The sequence below is a fragment of the Melitaea cinxia genome, chromosome 3 (genome assembly GCF_905220565.1).
Source record: "Melitaea cinxia chromosome 3, ilMelCinx1.1, whole genome shotgun sequence".
Lineage (NCBI taxonomy): Eukaryota > Metazoa > Arthropoda > Insecta > Lepidoptera > Nymphalidae > Melitaea > Melitaea cinxia.
In genome coordinates this window covers 3,845,471-3,859,822 of record NC_059396.1, presented here as the reverse complement: position 1 = coordinate 3,859,822, position 14,352 = coordinate 3,845,471, and the positions used below count along the sequence as shown (strand labels likewise).

Sequence of the window (14,352 nt, the reverse complement as noted above, 5' to 3'; positions counted from 1 at the left end):
GCAGTAGAGTCTACGCTAGAGATTCCGGTTGGTGTAAAAGGCGTAGCACTGTAGCGTTATAAAAAAGCTGTAGCAGCATGTCGCGAGAGAGCGAAAGAGTTATCCAATCATTCTCCAATCGTCCCCCTTACCATTTCCTAGTGTCCTTCTATTACATTATATATCTTTAAAATTACTATTCTTTAATGGTTTCTTTAAAGTTGAGATTGACTAATTTGTTCACTAAAACAATCCTCGTTGATGGAGTTACATATTACTTAAATATTAGAAGCACTATTTTCGATTTTTTTTTATTGACACATGTGTTATGCTATATATTATAAATATGTGTCAATGCAATATGAGATTATAATATAAGACTGTTACTTTGTATGCAAATTTTTATAAATTAAATAAAGTCTATACAATCGTCAATCAAAACTTATCTCCAAATATGTAGTAATATCCAAAATGGGTGAATAATACTAATACAATACAAATATTCCTTGTTCAATTTCCCAAAAACAAAATACATACTTATATATATATATACAAAAAAATTGTTTAACATACAGTAAGTACCTACATAATATATCTATGTATCAGATCACAATATAGGAAATATCCTCGGTTATAAACAACAGACCCAATGAACTCAATTCGATTTGATCGCTTATAATCCGCAGTCGGTTTCAATTTCATCACCATATCACTTTCCGATATCACCCTTCCACAATAGACGCAGACGCTATCAAATTTATTCAAATTGTACCTTGTCGCAACCGCAATTTTGTCACACCTGCCATGACGTTTCCACAAACAAAATTCAACTATACTACTCATGAAATAAGGCAGAATTTACAATAGTAGAAACGGTTTCTCCATTTCGAACACTGTATGATTATGGATAGAAATTCTTATTCCACTCAAAGTAACACACGTTTTCTCTTAGCAGAGGTTCACTCGTCTTTGATAAACTATTATGCGAAACTAGACTTTATGCTATTTGTAATAAGTGTGTTAAGTGCACTTTCAATTGTGAGCGAGGTTAGGAAAATGGGAATGCATGGAGTACGTTTGTGAAGTCTTGTACCAACGCATTTTGTAGCTAAAAGCCACGCGACGTGATATTTTAGCAGCTTGTTGTCTCAAAAATAGTAGTTAAATTAGTTATTATATAATTGTGTTTGCAGGCAAACGAAAAAACCGACTTCAATTACATCGATAAGTAATACAACGTAAGTAGACGAAAAAAATTGACAAAGGCACTAGTCGTTACTACGATTTTCGAAGATTCCCCTCGATTTCTCTGGGATACCATCATCAGATTTCTCATCATGGTACCACCCTTGGGATATTTCCTTTCTAACAAAAAAAGGATCAGAAAATCGGTTCATAAATGACGAAGTTATCCGCGAACACACATAAGAAAAAATTTATATATACAGTCGAATTGAGAAACCTCCTTTTTAAAGACGGTTAAAAATAAATACGCTGTAAGACCGACCAAAATAACAGGTCAAAATTAGGATTTACTGTTGCATTGTTCAGAGGTACACATAGGTAACCATTATGAGTTAACGTACTTAATTGGTTTTAAAATGTTGGTAGGATATACTTACCTGCTAATTTCTAGTGTATCGCATAAAACTGTGATTTCTCTTCTTAATACTACATATAAAAGAGACTTGAAAGAATTAGAGTAGCGTGTCTTTTACACACTTTTATAAGTATAGTATAACATTCTAAACACGTGATTGATTATTTATTTTATTTATGTGACAAAGAATTAAAAATATTTAAGGAATATATCCGGCGAGGTGATGAGCCCAGGCGTAGGTATCATTTTCTTTAATATCTATCACATATAAGTACTAAAAATTTTGTTGGTCTGTAGTTTAAGCAAATGATAAAAATGTCAATACCCTTAAACCGTGTAATTCGGTTGCTTCGTCTGAGAAATGTTTATATCAACTATACCTGTTAAGTATGCAATGCCTAAAATACCTAAACAATTCAAAGAAAAAGTCATACTTTTTCCACTTTTTCAAAGTTTTTCGCCATATATATTAGGCAAAGCAGATATTTCACTGATAAAAATATAAAACATTTTTAAAAAGCAACGAACACATGACATGACGCGACATTAAAAAAACCGTCACGCTACCAATAAGATGAAATTCCTTCGGCGTCTCGTCAACCAACGTTCCTTTGCCGCCGGTAAACGAGTTTCAGTTCGTCGGCAAAGTGTAATTTCGTCGTCGACGCTTGCAATGTTAACTTTGCCGAATTTACATAAAGATGGCACGAACGGTGAGTTTGTGACGCATCGGAATCAAGTTAGGGGCGGAGTTACTTTAAAACTGTCGCTTAGTTGAGACGCCGAATCCGTTTATCCGATCTGAGTTTTCGCGAGTTACGGCTTAGTGAATGATTAAAATATCATCGATATTTATTTTTATTTTTTTTCGAAATTTAATTTTCTTAATTATAATTATGTGACTACGTTCTATTTACGATGTAGTATCTAATATCTTTAACAATAAGACCTCTAAAAGTCTCTACAATTAGCAATAATAAAATATCATATGTTTTTGATGAAATATTATTCTAAAATTTATCTCATACTCTTTACTTTCCCTGAAATATGAAAATGCAAATGGTGCTAAGAAACAGATAATAATAAAACGGTTTTTTTTTTTTAATTTTATTTTAATAGTCTTAATATAACAGAATACATATAGGTACACATAATTAAACAATAAAATATTAGGGGCGATTTTTCTATGAGGATGTGATGCAACTACCCTCGGTTGATAGAGCCAAGTACCTTTTTAGTCAACTACACATAGTTTAGTTCTATAACCAATATACATATTAAATGATATTCCCAAAACGATTTAAAACTTAAACCTGAACCATATTTAATTAGAAAATCATATCCAGAAAGTCGAAAGTATCGTGACGACGTTTCCCATCCCTATCCATCTCCAGAGGCGTCCAAGTTGCGTATTGAGTTACGCGCCCTCTCGGTCCAATCGTATCATCGTACCAACGCCATTATAATATCTATACGTTGTAATCTTCTTATTTACATAATAGCACTCCGGTCGCCTCCTGTTGGTGTTCGCTACTGTTGTTAATAACAGAATTTCTATATTATCGATAGTCGATAATAAAACCAACTGCTCGATAATTAACGAATACATATAAATAATTAAATGCTAATCAATCGGGCAAGAACTTAATTTTCTAAGCGGGTTTCGATGTAGATGTTATGGTGGTTTTTGTGTAGCATAACAATCGGACTTGACAAATGTTTACTGTTCACTGCATATATGCATATGTTTAGAATGGTTTCAGTAACATACACCCAGTTATAATTTTTATTAATGTTGTTTACTTCGCCTGTTATAGTTCTAAAACAGTAAGGAATTCTATAAATCGGTAACTAGATACGAAAATAATTACATTAAAACAGTCGTTAGCTTCCTAATACTATCTTAGATTTATATAGGTCGTGATGTTATTAAATAACAAAAATAGGTAGGTATACTATTCTATAGATTACCTTATTACATATATATGTATATTTAAAACGTATTAAAAATAACGTAAAGCTATTTTACTAACATAATTTGTACCAGTCACATTAATATTAATGATAATAAAAACAAAACGTAACAGTACTAAATAAAATTCAAAGCACAACATATATAACATTACATAGGTAAGTAACATGTACATAAGCTACACGTGGTATAGGTATTGGCTGACATTCTATCACACGCACATTCTTCAATAACAATTCTATCAGGGGGCGTATTTGAATGTTCGCTGTAATTGATTCGTCGAGGTGCTCGCTGAATTTTAATGAGAGATTAAGCGGTGTAAGACGTCGTGATGGCTGTAAATCAAACCGTCGATGGAGGTATCGAGACGTCTTTATTTTGTATGTAATTATATACTATGCTATTTATATTCGCATTTTAATTGCTTTTAAGTAAGAAGCAATTCTTTAAATATATCTTTATCTATTCTCATACTTGTATTGTTGATAAACGCTGAATCGATTTTAGTAGGTACTAGTGGTCGCCGAGAGGTCAAAATATGACCATGAAAAGAGTAAATAATTATGCGCGTGTGTCAAATACACGGTAGTGTGTGTAATGTTTTTTTTATTGATTTAACATCTTTTTATGCATAATTTAAAAAAAAGTATTAGCGTTTTGCACTTCTCCTCTATACAAACTATAAGTGTGCGAAATTTCAGACTCCTCTGTCCGCGCAATTTTCGTAAAAAGGGGGTACAAAGTTTTTGCTTCACGTATTAATATATAGAAACTATGTACCTAATCATTATTGTTTGAATTTTATGTATCTAGTTACAATTTTTCACTTTTATCTGTCTTACCATGAATCGCACCAAAACTACTGAACGGATTTATATAAAACTTAGCAACTTAGAGTTTATAATATGATCATACGTTTGGTGCTTTTTAACCATTCGAGAAAAATGGCTGTACAGAGCTACCTTTGGAGGTGCTTGGGTAGCGAACAAGTAACTACGAGGTAGGATATAACCAGATTTATCTTTTAAGTATGTATATTGTTTAAAGTGGTCGCTGCCCTACACGGTGGTCGGACTAAGTTATCAACCTCACTGGTCTCCAAGTGACCGCAGCCCTGAGGAAAGCAGAGGACAGGACGGACCGGAGAAAATTCACAGAGATCGTGAACCAGACCCTGGATCAGAGTGGATACGACCTTCAGCAATGAAGCAAATGACCGAAGAGAGGGTTTAAAGCCTAAGACTAGGTTGGGAACTGAGTAGGTTACGTATATTTTCTAAGCTAACATACATTTGGATATGCTGAATTGAATAAATGCAAACAGTAATATAAGCAACGGCACGCGATGTTCCCCGGCGGTCTCACCAAGTACTGATCGCGCTTGACGTTACTTCGGTGATCGGACGAGAACCGGTGTCCTTGATGTGGTGTCAGCCAGTCAGTCAGCTCAGCCTATTGCAGTCCACTGCTGGATATAGGCCTCCCCAAGTTCGCGCCAAACATTCCGGTTTTCCGCAATCCTCATTCAGCCTACACCGGCAATTTTACGTAGATCGTCGGTCCAACGGGCCGTCCCACACTGCGTTTGCCAAGACGCGGTCTCCACTCCAGGTGATGTGGTATGGACGTCGTCAAAAAATAACAACAATCATAAATTATTATCGGTACCCAAAATTATACACGTATACGTAATTTATATTGCGAGAATTGCTTATAAATCAAACTGGATTTCGTTATTTGGTGTTTTTTTAGTAAATAAAAAAGCCAACGTCACGCGGTGTTCCCAGGCGGTCACCCATCCAAGTACTGACCGCGCCCGACGTTGCTTAACTTCGGTGATCGGACGAGAACCGGTGTATTCAACGTGGTATGGACGTTGGCACATATGAGTGCTAATCATATGAATGGTATCTAAAATTACATAATATGTGTTATAATTATAACACAGTATATGTAATTTTATAACACTAATTAAAAAAAATCAATCCCCGGTGAAACCATCGTCTTTCTTTGTACCGGTGTAGTAGACTAGTAGATTGGAAATTTGAACTCAAAAAGATAACGTTCATTTACTGTAATATATAATAACTTTTTTTTGTAATATCTTCAATTCAAAGAAATATCCCGAAAAAAATCAAAGAATTACGATTCTCTCCACACCAAACGGTCAAGGTATTTATTAATCGTTTGGCCATCAGAAAATATAATATGCTAGTATCTCATGAAATGTGATTACTGCAGTAAAAAAGTTGATCATACAGAATTTTATGCATTGCCATAAATACGACAAACCCTTCGATATTTATTGCAGGCGATACGTTACTAAGTGATAGGATGATAAAATTTATTTCGACTAACGTGCGTCAAACGTCAAAGTCTACGTATTAATATCGGTTATAGCTAAGTACCGACGTCTGTCGTTTTAATCGATTGTACCGAATAAAACGGTTTTATTCGATTTTGAGTGATTTTGATGTTGTTTTACGATGATATGCTGTGCTATTTTCTTTCTGGAATGTTTTTTTTGTTCACAATTAATGTTTTGAATTTACTATCAACACTCAGCAATACCCTACTACTGGACACAGACTTATCTACTAAGAAGATAGGATCTAGAATAGTGTACCACGTAGTCCTACTATACTTTGGCATATAAATATGTGTCTCCAAATTGTTTTAGTGAAACTAGTTCTAGGACCTTTATTCCTTAATTTTATTTTAACTGTTGAACAGAATTACTTTTGTAACTTCAAATTTGACTTAACTGTCTTTTACTCAAAATCCACATTTTCTGTTTACTGAATATAGGAAAAAACCAGTTTGTCATACTTTGTATAAATTATCACTTTCAATTTGTTTTACCAAAACAATTTATTTTTAAAGTAAGTTTACATACGAAAAATTATTCGCCTGTTCGATTCAACTGAGATGATAGGAACGCGGTCATTAAGGCAATACTTTGCTTTACTTTTTACTTTTACTTGCTTTTACCATGAAAACTATTGAAAAGTAAAAAAGTTATATACTTAGTAATTGCCATTTAAAATAAACATAAAATATACACGCTTCAGCCTGGAATATCCCACTACTGGGCATAGGCCTCTTTCCCCGTGTCGGGGAAGGATCAGAGCTTAATCCACCACGCTGCTCCAATGCGGGTTGGTGGATATATTCCCTACTATGAGTAACGATCGCTATCAGGCGTAGGGCGCAGATGATAACAACCGGGACCGAAGGCTTAACGTGCTCTCCGAAGCACGGTGGGGAGACTCACACGAGGACTGCACAAACACCCAGACCACGGCAAACCTGTATGGCCAATACAAATATTTGTCATGTTCGGGGATCGAAAATCAACCGCCAGCGCAACAGGCACAATCCATGACTATTGAATATTTAATTATAGTCTATTGTTTAGTATATAATTAGTTAATTATTATACCCCCATTTTTATGGAGTAATTATATTCAGCCTGTAACATCCCACTGCTGGGCATAGGCCTCCACGTAGGAGAAGATTCAGAGCTTAATCCAGTAAATTAGTCTCAAGATAAGCAAAGATGAAAATAAAATAAAAATATTAACGACTCTCCTCACAAAACTGTAGACTGCGAAACAAAATTATTCACTCGAGTGACAATTATAAAAGTATCAAAAATATTTTTATTCGAAGACCAATTCCGGCTCAACTCTGTCGAACGTAAACTGAAAAGCAGTACGACACTTAAAGGGCTAGCCCCTTGAGGATCAAGGTGTATGGAACCAGAAAAATTATGCAAAGAGCAACGTGGTCAAACTTGGGGTTCTTTTATGACAATATCAATATTTTATGAGTTCTATACTCGAATCAATCATTCCTACACTTTTACATTCCAATGACATATGATATTCAATCGTAATATTTTTACGTGTATGTCGCTTCTGTGATATTACTACGGGTATAGTACAAATCGATTTTTTTTTATAATAAAGAATTTTATTTGATTCGTTTTTAATTTCACATTGTATTATAAGAATCTGTTCATATTTTGTTTAATAATTATTGACATAAAATAGGTATAAAAAAAATTAAATAATTCTTTTCTCAATAAACATTTACATAGAAATAAAAAGTTTTTAATCGATATTAGAAGTTATAATATACTTCTTCTTTAAAAAATAAATACTTATGTTACTAAAAAAATTATTATAAATATATTATATTTCGTATATTTACGTACATAATAAAAATGAGTTGCCACTTTCCTGTTTTTAAATATGTTCCATTACTTCAAACAAAAATACACATTATATATAATATCACATAAAAATAAATTATGGATGTAATGATACATAAAATAAAAGAAACAAGTAAAAATACATATACATATATTTATTGATGACATCTTAATGGTAGTCGATATTACATTGGTGAGTCAATTTATCGATTTTCGTTTTGACATTTTACCAGATTTCTATTCTAGAAACAAAAAACAATAAAAAAAAAAGAAATTTACAAAAAATTATATAGGAAAATCGAAGAGAAAATTTTAACCAATTGATATCTAAGCCGTAATATAACTAATTATTAAAATCGATACAGATAAATAAATATATATTTATTTAAAAAATTGTAAAAGGGAAGGTTCCACCGAGATTTGAACTCGGATCGCTGGATTCAAAGTCCAGAGTGCTAACCATTACACCATGGAACCTCACAAGAAATCTGTCTAAATTAGCGACAGCATTCTTTTACCTTTCTCTTTTATATGACGACTCGAGGTCAAGAACGTGATGATACCGTGATGATATGTGAAAGGCTTCTCGTTGGTATTTTAAACACGTGTTAAATAACGAAAATCTAAATCTTTATACAGCGACTATACTTATAAGTATTATAAAGTTAAATTTTGTCGTATGTGTGTTTAATGACACTAATTTTTGAAGTTGCTTGTACAAGTCCTGGTAATTTCAGTATGTATAGGCTATAAAACATCATACTTCAAATACGCCCATTTATAAAGAAAATATATAATATTACTGAAATTTACTTATTGCTCTTGTGTTGTGTTAATCGCGGGTGTAAAACAGCATATTATATAGCCTGATTAATAAAAAATATTGACTATATAATGTCACACTATAAATTTATTTATTTATTTATGATAAAATAAAAAATAATAATAAAATAGTTTTTATTTTTAAGTTGATCACACAGTACCAAATAAAATAAAGTGTATAATTTAAAAATATTAGTTAAATTTTGAAATGGTAAACAGTAACCGTATTAAGAGTAAAAAGATGTCGAGTAGAAATTTAAATACGCTAGTTTTTTAACAAACTAAATGCGTAAAAGTTACTAAGCATTCATCAAAATTTAGTAAATCTACATTAAATTGTAAATCACACGAGAATGCAAGTATAAAAGGTCAACTAATATCAGCGTAAGATAAACAGAGTCCAACTTCATTTAATGACCTTCAACACACATACAGAGCACGGCTTTTACGATTTGTTCTAAGATTTTGAAGAACTAATTACTGTAAATTTGACCATCCAAAGAATTATTATTAGATAGATTATATTTACATATTAGAATAATATAATATGATTAGAATTTAAACAAAGACGATGTAAACATTTCTTTAAAAGAGTAAATAATAACTTAATAAATTTATGGTTTACTTGGTACCACTTCAGCCTATCGCAGTCCACTGCTGGAGATAGGCCTCCCCAAGTTCGTGCCAAAAATGGTGTGAACTCATGTGTTTTGTTCATGTGTCACCAAGCTGGGTAGGTGGGTTGGTGACCTCAGGGCTGACTTTGTCGCCCCGAAGACGCTGCTACCCGTCTTTGGCCTGTGTATTTGGAACCTAGCAGTTGGATGGCTATACCGCCATCGGTCGGCTTTTTAAGTTCCAAGGTAGTAGTGGAACTCTGTTATCCCTTAGTCGCCTCTTATGACAGCCACGGGAAGAGAGGGGGTGGCTATATTCTTTACTGTCGTAACCACACAGCTGATACATTAGTTATTAGTAGGTACATTAATTATTAACCTATAAAATTTTTGTACTAGTTATGTAATACTATGAATTAATGTACAGCAAAGAATTTTTCGTATTATTATTGTAACCACTATACGAATTTGAATAATTTAGTTATATTATTTTTACTTCTCCCTACTCTACGCAATATCTTTGCATTAACTCTCATTTAGGGCAGCATCCTCAAAAAAAAAAAAAAAAAATTGAAACACAATATCCTAATTAGGGGTTTTGAAATAATTACCAAGCATCTGGTGATCCATAAGCAATCTAAAAAACAAAAATTTAGCAATTGCTACAATAACAATAAATAAATACATAACCTTTGCTAACATTAATAGCAGGTCATTAATTTACATTAAATTTAATATTTTCTTTAATAACAAGAAATAAGTATTATTGAGTACCTATTTCGTTCTGGTAAATAAAAATATTATTATACAGATATAATGAGAAAAGTCGACAGGGAGGAAATCTTGAATCTCGCGGGCCGCACAATCATCGGTCCAGCGTCCCATACATTATTCACAATACTGATTGCGTACGAAGCCGGGACGCACGTGTATACGTTGAATTATATATGACTGGCGATTCGGACCAGACGGGGACGGACTCAGTTGTACGTATTGTTTCTGAATGTTTAGTTATAATTTATTTTCCTATGTCTGGAAGAAAACTTTACTGAATTTAAAAATTTGTATACAACATTAAAACTGAAAATTTTCAACGTAAAAGGTTTAATACGATAAATCATTTAGATTATAATGTTTATGTAAGCATCGCCTTCATAGAATTGTTGAGAAAAATAATAATCATATCAAATCCTAAATAAATTGTATAAATGTATTTATTTAAAGGTATTTTTATTTTATTTATGTCCTTTCTTATTAAGACACCTTTCCTTCTTTTTGAAAAAACTTTAAGATATATATATATATATATATATATATATATATATATATATATATATATATATATATATATATATATATATATATATTAAAAAAATATAGATAACATTTTCAGTAGAGTATTAAGAACCTTTCTCCACGTGCGTTAAAGCCGGGGTGGGTTCCCGGAGTGGGGAGCACTATCTGTAGAGTTCATATGTCCAGTTGTTTGTCCAGTATGTTTTGATCTTAATTTAAATGGGACTCTCTTTGATAAGTAACTATTATTAAATATTATAAAAAGCGACACAAAACAGACAGGGTAATCGCGTGACAAACAAACATTTTATAGAGTTCCTAAACCACTTTTTATTTTTTATTTAAAAGCAACATTTGTATAATATTTTATTACCTTAATTATATTTAATTTGATGTGTCAATAATGGTGTCATTGTGAAACAATTTTTATGACGAGGTCACACCTATTCAAACAAGACTTAAAAATGAAAGTATAAAAGTAAATGTAACGTCGTCTTTATAATACTTCGCGTTTGTGGATAGCAAATTATACAAAAAGGATAACCGGTTCCATGGTGTAATGGTTAGCACTCTGGACTTTGAATCCAGCGATCCGAGTTCAAATCTCGGTGGAACCTGAGTTTTGTTTTTAACTTAAAACTAAAACAAGTAACACTTTTAGCGATTCCTATATGATTATTTAGTGAATAATTAGTGAGTAAAATTTAACGAATTTATTATAATTCATTTACAATTTTTTTAAATTACTTCATTAATATATACTTATATAATAACTAGCTGACCTGGCGAACTTCGTATCATCTTATTTTTTTCTGAAATATAATAATAACATAATATATCAAAATAAAATACTATAGCCTATCTTTTAAGTTGGATCGAACTGCACATGGTGTGCGAATTTTATTATAATCGGTTAAGTGGTTTAGGAGTCCATTGAGGACAAACATTATGACACGAGATTTATATATATTAAGATATATTTTCATATATGAAGTGGACGTGAAGTGCGCTTTTGTTACTAACATAATACGCTTCTGACCCTCGTCACAGGTTAATTATAATATTGGGATAAATTGTTGTAACTTTTTCAACTGTTTAAAAAAAATGTATTTGACAACACGCGAATGTTGGACACATTATGTTTCTATCAAATACTATAACGATTGACATAAAGTGTAACATAACTGCGCGATTATCAAATTGCTTAAGTTTTGCTAATAAGCCTACGAATTCGTACCTGTTGCGAACAATAGCGTGAACGCACCCAGTACGTAGTAGTGCGTGCTAACAGGCGTTTAGAGTCTACCAAGCTCCCGTGAGACAGTCTCCTTCCTAGTTTATGACTAAATCTAACTCTATACTACCTATACATGACAATTCCACCCTTATAAAAATAGCGGTAAGAATTAAAATCGCAAAAAATGTGAAATAAAATTGTAACACAATAGACTCTATTAAATGTGGGGTAAGGATGAAAAAAATATTTACCAAGTCCTGCGTAATCAAGCAAAACTTGTTATGTGATAGAATAATATATGAGGATTTTTTGACGTTTTTATCTTACGGCCTGTTTGATAGAATCATCATAGAACTGAGATATCTCACTGTATATAGGTATACTAGCTGACCCCGCAAACGTTGTTTTGCCATATATTTTATTAACTTTCTCACCCCCCCCCCCCCTATAACTTAGGTAAATGAAAAATAGATGTTGGCCGATTCTCAGACCTATCCGATATACACACAAAATTTCATGAGAATCGGTCAAGCCGTTTCGGAGGAGTTTGACTACAAACACCGCGACACGAAAATTTTATATATTAGAAATGCGAATGATACAAGTTCGAATTCAGGCTGGTATCTTCTACTAAGCTTTCGAGAAATATATATTTTTACGCCATACCTAGTTAGTACCACTGAGTTTTCGATAATAATTTTTTTTCATGTATTTACAAGTTTACGGTCAGCTTGATCTCGATATAGAGTTATCATCAAACGGGTTGCTGACCCTATCCCAGTTGTCAACACAGTGCATCCCTAAGTGCTCGGGCTGAAATACTCACCACATGAATGAAATACTAGTTGACATCAGTATTATTTAGCCGTGATCTTCTTTAAGGTTGATGAGCATCCTCTTTCCAGATTTTGAGCAAGATATATTCCTGTGCCCTATCTCATAATATCATACTCGAAGACCTGTATATCTTACCACCCACAATGTAGCAGAATGACGAATCAGGTATAATTTTTTCTCATTATTGGGAGCAGATTGGCTTGTTGGCATTTACAGCCTTTTATAAAGCACTTGAACTTATTCAATTTTTAACCAATGGATTTTCATTCGAAGTGTAATTAATATTAGTGTTATCGCTAAATTTTTACGCATTTATTTCGGGAGATTTAATTCCTTCTTAAAGTGTACTGTAGTTTTTTTTATATATTACTTGTCTAGTAAAAAAAAAAAAACATTTAATCAATCCAGTATAAATGCGAAAGTTGGTATGTATAGATGTGTGGATGTTTATTCATCTTTCACACAAAAACTACTGAATGGATTTTAATGAAAGTTTACAATAATATAACTTATACATTAGAATAAGACATAAGCTACAATTTTTAAAGATAGTGTGTGAATTGTCCAAAATATAACGACAATTGTCAAGTAAGTCGGAAACAAATCTGGCATATGCGAGCTATTCTGGCGTACGCTGCAAAAACTGTAGAGTTTACACGTATATAATGTAAGAGAGAAATGTTTATCTTAATCCGTTTCTTCAAAAAAGCCCGCGACAACATATATCTATCTTTTATGAGTAAGGTGTTATCGCAAAAACAGTGAAACATAAAAACAATAAAAAATATATATTTCTAATGCCCATTTGGTAGTAACAAATTGTTTTTATATCTCAGAACCAATTTTGATGAATTTTTGTACAAAGATATATATGGAGAAGATAATAATCTACTCGAAGTACTTACTAATCCTGCGCAGACGAAATCGCGGGCAACAGCTAGTGATTAATAAATCAAGTCACATAATTTTAGAGTTATTTTAGAATTTCGTACCCAAAGGATACAAGCCATACCCTGTCATACAGATGTCGTTACCCACCCAAGGCCTCACGACTTCAGAGACATAAAATTTAAAACAACACGGAACCTATCATATGTGCTACACAATCACAGTTGTCGTCATACGCACAGATACATTAAGTTTTTTTTTGAAGCTATACTGCTTTTGGCGCGTTAGGGAAAAATTATGAAAGTAAATTTTTACGATGCGCGCGCACACCGTCCCGAAAAAAACCGACACCCTGAAGTTAGCTAGTCGACGAAGAAGAAGTTAGCAACGTGAAGTTAGCTAGGCTATAAAGTATAACTTCTTACGTGCGTACATAAGTACACACACCTTATTTTAAATGGAACTTAGTTTATGAAACATTGTTACACATTAAAATATTTTTATTTGTAGTAAACACTGAACACCTCGTGAGGGATTCAGACACGCTCGGCCTATTTTTATCATACAGAGATATCGATTAGCGATATAAATTAATCCAATTTACTACGATTCGTATATTTGTCGAACGGTCGCCGTGTTTGCTATTGATGATCGATGACTCATTACACTAATGGTTTAATTCTCTTATGAACTAGCTTATATCGTGACTGGGATCGTGTCATTACACGCTTTTTATTAGCTTCACCTGTATGTTTGTATGTTTGTAACCGACTCCTTTAGACTTAATTTTGACCCACTTCAAACGTTCAGATTTCATTTAAACATAGTAGACTTATCGGGGACCGATGACAATACACTACTTTTATAAGATTTTCTACTTTTTAGATT

General features: G+C 32.7%; 3 non-coding genes across 3 annotated transcripts; 1 reads left to right on the top strand and 2 right to left on the bottom strand.

Moving 5' to 3' along the window:
• Positions 1-5,313: 5,313 nt before the first annotated feature.
• On the bottom strand, positions 5,314-5,432 carry LOC123669792. The gene has a single exon (XR_006745790.1). It is a non-coding gene; the product is annotated as a 5S ribosomal RNA (ribosomal RNA).
• A 2,740-nt stretch (positions 5,433-8,172) lies between these two features.
• Positions 8,173-8,244, bottom strand: Trnaq-uug. Its single transcript has one exon. It is a non-coding gene; the product is annotated as a tRNA-Gln (tRNA).
• Positions 8,245-11,047: 2,803 nt separating this feature from the next.
• On the top strand, positions 11,048-11,119 carry Trnaq-uug. The gene has a single exon. It is a non-coding gene; the product is annotated as a tRNA-Gln (tRNA).
• The last annotated feature ends 3,233 nt before the right edge of the window (positions 11,120-14,352 follow it).